Below are 5,816 nucleotides of genomic sequence, written 5' to 3' on the forward strand. Positions count from 1 at the left end.
ATATATACAAGGGATTATAAATCGTTCTACTATAAGGACACATGCACACGAATGTTCAGTGCAGCACAGTTTACAATAGCAAAGACCTGGAACCAACCCAAATGCCCATCGATGATAGACTGGACAGGGAAAATGTGGCACATATACACCATGGAATATTATGCAGCCATCAAAAACGATGATTTCGTGTCCTTTGTAGGGACATGGATGAACCTGGAAACCATCATTCTTAGCAAATTGACACAAGAACAGAAAATCAAACACCACATGTTCTCACTCATAGGCGGGTGTTGAACAATGAGAACACATGGACACAGGGAGGGGAACATCACACGCTGGGGTCTGTTGGGGGGAAACAGGGGAGGGACAGTGGGGGGTGGGGAGTTGGGGAGAGATAGCATAGAGAGAAGTGCCAGATATCAGTGAAGGGGAGGAAGGCAGCAAATCACACTGCCACGTGTGTACCTATGCAACAATCTTGCATGTTCTTCACATGTACCCCACAACCTAAAATGCAATTTAAAAAATAAATAAATGTTAAATATTTTAAAAAAAAACCCAAGTCAAAAGGTCAAACCACGCATTTGATCTCTCAAGTCACCCACCTGGCCGTCTTTTCCAAGAGTACTTTACTTCCTTTTATTCCTGCTTTAGACCTTTTTTTTTGAGAGAGAGAGTCTTACTCTGTTGCCCAGGCTGGAGTGCAGTGGCGCAATCTCGGCTCACTGCAACCTCTGCCTCCCTGGTTCTAGCAATTTTCTGCCTCAGTCTCCCGAGTAGCTGGGATTACAGGTGCCCGCCACCATGCCCGGCTAATTTTTGTATTTTTAGTAGAGACTGGGTTTTGGCATCTTGGTCAGGCTGGTCTTGAACTCCTGACCCCGTGATCCACCTGCCTCAGCCTCCCAAAGTGCTGGGATTACAGGCATGAGCCACCACACCCAGCCTGGAATTAATACTCAATTCCCATTCTTCCACCCCTAAAGCTTCCCCAGGCTCTAAAATTATCTCTGTTTCTCAATTCAACAAAAATGTTTCATTTGCTTCTTGGGGTAAGAGATCACAACTATGTAATGAGAGGTAATAAGCAAATCTTCTCCAAGGTCTGAACAAGAGCTCCATTTTCCCAAGGGGATTTGCACTTAGAAGATTTTAAAACAAAACAAAAATCCCACACAAATCAAGCTACATGTGGTGAAACTCTAGGAAGTGCAAGTAAGCTTTCCTGCAGTATGGAAGATATTTTGAGGCAAAGTAATTTTTCAGATGTGCTCTGCAGATGGAATCAACACTGTTGGACATTGTGTTTGGGGTTTCTGGGTGCTTCTAAGTGGCAGAGAGCAAGGAATCCTCAGATTCTCTTCCAGGGTCCCCGTTTCTCCATCCAGATGGCTCCCAGTGTGCGGAATCCAGCTGCTGTGGTTTCACAGCCTCTCCTGTTCGTCGTCAGGCCCAGCTACTGGCTGCTTTGTTTTTCCACAAGGCAGCTTCCTGGGATAGGTGACCCTTGTCTTAGGGTAAGGTCCTGAATCCTGATGCAGAAATATTATTGCTGGGTGTCACATCTCCCCTCTTGCCTCGACCCAGGAGGGTTACCTCAAATGTAATGTATAGCCATAGGAAATCAACTACGGGGCCAGATGTGGTGGCTCATGTCTGTTATCCCAGCACTATGGGAGGCCAAATTGGGTAGTTCACTTGAGGCCAGGAGTTTGAGACCAGCGTGGGCAACAAGGTAAAACCCCGTCTCTATTAAATATACAAAAATTAGCCAGGTGTTGTGGTGCTTGCCTGTAATCCCAGCTACTGGGAAGCTGAGGTGGGAGGATCACTTAAGCCTAGGAGGCAGAGCTTGCAGTGAGCTGGGATCATGCCACTGTACTGTGGCCTGGACAACAGAGTAAGACCCTGCCTCAAAAGAAAGAGTGAGGGAGAGAGAAAGGAAGGAAGGAAGGAACGAAGGAAGGAAGGAAAGACAGAAAACAAAAAAATAAATCAACTAGGGAACACATTTAAAATGCAGACACAGGGGTCCCGATTCTGATTCCTTAGGTTGGGATGCAGACCAGAAAGCTGCATTTTTACAAGCAGCTCAGATACAGGCAGGAGGCAGACTTGACTTGGAGAAAAAGCGCACAGGGAGATGGGATGAGCTATTAGCATTGCCCAGGCTTTTACCTCTCCGCTCTTTTGTAGTGAGCTCTGACTGTTATTGATGCAGCTGGGCCATCTGTTCACAATCTCAAAACGAAACAAATGAAACCAACAAACAAAAGATGGAATAATGCTTCTAGGAATTTCTGTGCCATTTTTCTCTTTTCTTTCTGTTTACAAAGGGCCTTTTTTGTGCTGTAGTCTTTAGTGACAAAACTGAAAAAAAATGACAGTTTTTGCCATATTTGCAGAAGACTGATGACATGGCCTAAAAGTAAATAAGAAAGAAGCAGCCAGCTCAAAGAATCCTCAAATGAAAGCTAGGATAATCAAGAGTTAAATGCAATTATTAACGCAGAGTCTGTTATAAACTTGGGTTAGAACCAGCAGCCGTAGGGCAGAATCAATAGTCAAAATGACATAATCCATTTGGACAGTTGAAGGGTTCATTTCTACGGCCTCTGGGAAGAGGCTCCGAGCCCCCACACCTGGAAGTAATTATCCCAGCCTGGCCTGCTGCCCAGGCCCAAGTCAGGTCTCTGACCGAAATACATGCGCCCTCTCGTGGTGGAGGCAAAGGATGATAGAAAATGACGAGTTTTTATATTCTTGCATTTCACCCCTCTTCTATTCAACACCCACACAGAGCTTTTTTAAGGATCTGCAGGTGCAGAGTCCTCCTCAAAGCTGCAGCAGGACCGTGTGACAGGTAAAGCTGCAGCAGGACTGTGTGACAGGTAATAGTGTCATTGCTCTGGTGGCATCCCTAGACTTAGTCTATGCACATCAAACATTAGTTGGGTACTTTGACAGTTCACAAATGCAGACATTGGGCAGCTGTGCTTAAAAGCACAGTTCTTTCTTGTCTGGGCCAATTCTGTAGATTAAACCCAGCCAACCCACTGCTGCATGTCACAGAAAGCAGTCAATAAAAATCAAGCCTGTGGGAAGTAAAACAGATCCTTCTTAAGGTTTCCTTTCTTGTTAAAGAATAAGTGTGCTAATAAGTCTTTGTTAAACCCTATCCTATGTGGCTGTTAGACATGTCATGCTTACAGGCATGCAGTCCATTCTACGTCCTTGTACTTTAACCAGGATATCTGTGCTAGACCTGCTCACCGGCATGTTCCAGCTCTCCATTGCTTTTACCTATTTAAAGAAGTTTTAAGTTATTAGCCAATTGGGTTTTAGTTTAAATTGTAAGGTCTGGCTCCAGCCAACGGAGATCAAACACAGCAGTAAGGACGACCCAAATATGTAAGGGATGAATTTGTGTGTTTTCCTTTGCTTATTGTACTCTCGTGACACAATGGCTAGCGAGGGTACCCTTCCTGCAGTCCAGAAAGAAAATTTGCATTGCTGAAAGATCCTCTGTCTCGGTGCTAATTTTACTTTGAGGCAACAAGCATCTATTTCCAACAAGGCCCCAAGTTCAGCCTGGATCCTCTGGCTCCATCCACATGCACACTTCAATCCCAGTCCTTCCTGCCCAGCTTCTCCAATCCTATGCAGCGTCTGCTTTTCCAGCCCAACACTCAGCCCTTATTATAGATCCCAGAATCTGCTCCCAGGGGCAGAGCTTGCATTCACCCCGTGGCCCTGGGTTCCACCTGGCTGGGAAATCCACCTCTTTTCTCTCACAATCCCAACTAGGGAAAATCTCACAACTCATAACCTGAAAATAATAAAGATCTCGGAACCTTCAAAAGGGGCTATCCATTAGTCAGACACTCTACTCACACATGTTTTTTTCATTTTTAACTGTAAATTACACAGACATATGCTACTGTTTTAAAAATTCAGATGCAACATACAGAAGCCATTGTCATTCCTGAACTTTCTATATGTTTTCACATACATAAAGGTACTAGAGAGATATAGAGTTTTGCTGGTGGAGCTTTTTTAGCATAAATAGTATGACAGGATCATGCTCTGTCATTCAAGCTAGAGTGCTGGGTTGTGATCATGGCTCACTGCAGCCTTGACCTTCTGGGCTCAAGCAGTCCTCCTGCCTCAGCCTCCTAAAGTGCTAGAATTGCAGGTGGAAGCCACCATGCTCAGCTTACAGCTTGATTTTTTAAATTAACAATAAGATATATTTTATCAATAAACCTTTCCATGTGCATTCTTCTGAAGCCACTTAGTTGTTGTGTTTATTTGTTTGTTTGTTTTGAGATGGAGTCTCACTCTGTTGCCAAGGCTTGAGTGCAGTGGAACGATCTCGGCTCACTGAAACATCCGCCTCCCAGGTTAAAACAATTCTCCTGCCTTAGCCTCCGGACTAGCTGGGATCACAGGCATGTGCCACCATGCCTAGCTAATTTTTTTTGTATTTTTACTAGAGACGAGGTTTCACCATGTTGGCCAGGCTGGTCTTGAACTCCTAACCTCAAGTCATCCACCCACCTCAGCCTCCCAAAATGCTGAGATTGTAGGCGTGAGCCACTTCACCTGACCCACTTATTTCTTTTTAACTGCTGCATAGTACTCCATAGTGCTTAGAAAACTGAAATAATACTTTTTTCTTCCTTTCCTAAGTCTGAATCAATGGAGAAATAAGACAATGGAGACAGACAGATATAAATCAAAAGCTGACAGAAATCAAAATGCCAGTGTTGTCAACAAGCTGCTGGGAAAACATGATTTAAGGGTGCATCTAGAAGGACCTGACATTATTTTACCCCTGAACAAATACAGGCTTACCTGTTGCATTGGTCACAGGCATCCCCAGACATCCAACCTGTGTGTGAAGTAGGTTTCAGAGATGGCAACAGAGCAGAGTAAAGGCCCTCCAAGCAAACACCGTGGAAGATAGGAGGGAAAGAACTGAGCGAAGGCATCCAGGCCCTTTTACTTAAGTCGCCAATCAGGCAAATTAGTCCTCTTCTCATAGAGATGAGTGAGTGGATAAGGGGTGGGAGAGAGAACAGGATGCTGCTCTGGAATCTGAGGCCAGGGAAATGGAGATTCCCCTAAACATTTTCCAGATTTTCAGTCTTGCAACCCTTTTATCTCAAAATCTGCAGGAGCACAGCTAACTCCCCTTTCCTCCTGGGAGAAGAGACTAGGCGTGTATCAGAACGTTCCTGGCTTCTACGTTCACGAATCCATTCCCTCAATACCAGCCACTGCTCTTTTGTAGATCTGTCTCATGGACAGTTTATATTTTGGCGTTAGCAGACTCTAATATGGATTACAGCAGCCCATTAACATCTAGACCATGACATTGCCTAAGCCAGAAATGCGTTCCATATTCTGTTTCCCACCAAAAGCATGCCCAGTCCCATTGTCCACTGTAACTCTCTAAAGGTTACACAATGACAATCACCGCAAAAAGATACTCCTTTCAAAAATGCAATCCCCAACACAGTACAGTCCGTACATGAAAAACTCACAGCTGGCATCATATTTAATAGTGAAAGACTGAAAACTTTTCCTCTAAGATCAGGAACAAGACAAGGATGCATGTTTTCACCACTTCCGTCCAGCAGAGTACTGGAAGTTCTACCAGACCAATTAGGCAGGAAAAAGCAATCAAAGGCATCCACATTGGAAAGGATCAAAGCATCTGTTCACAGATGATATCATCTTATGCTTAGAAAATGATAAACACTGCACAAAAAAGATAGAACTAATAAAATCAGCAAAATTGCAGGATACAA

The 5,816-nt window shown here is 44.2% G+C and overlaps 1 pseudogene; it reads right to left on the reverse strand.

The window, feature by feature from the left end:
- The window catches only part of LOC119470918, a 22,775-nt pseudogene extending 19,496 nt beyond the window's left edge, over positions 1-3,279 (reverse strand).
- Between the last annotated feature and the right edge of the window lie 2,537 nt (positions 3,280-5,816).

This window comes from Cebus imitator, unplaced genomic scaffold (assembly GCF_001604975.1).
Source record: "Cebus imitator isolate Cc_AM_T3 unplaced genomic scaffold, Cebus_imitator-1.0 Scaffold44, whole genome shotgun sequence".
NCBI classification, from domain to species: Eukaryota; Metazoa; Chordata; class Mammalia; order Primates; family Cebidae; genus Cebus; species Cebus imitator.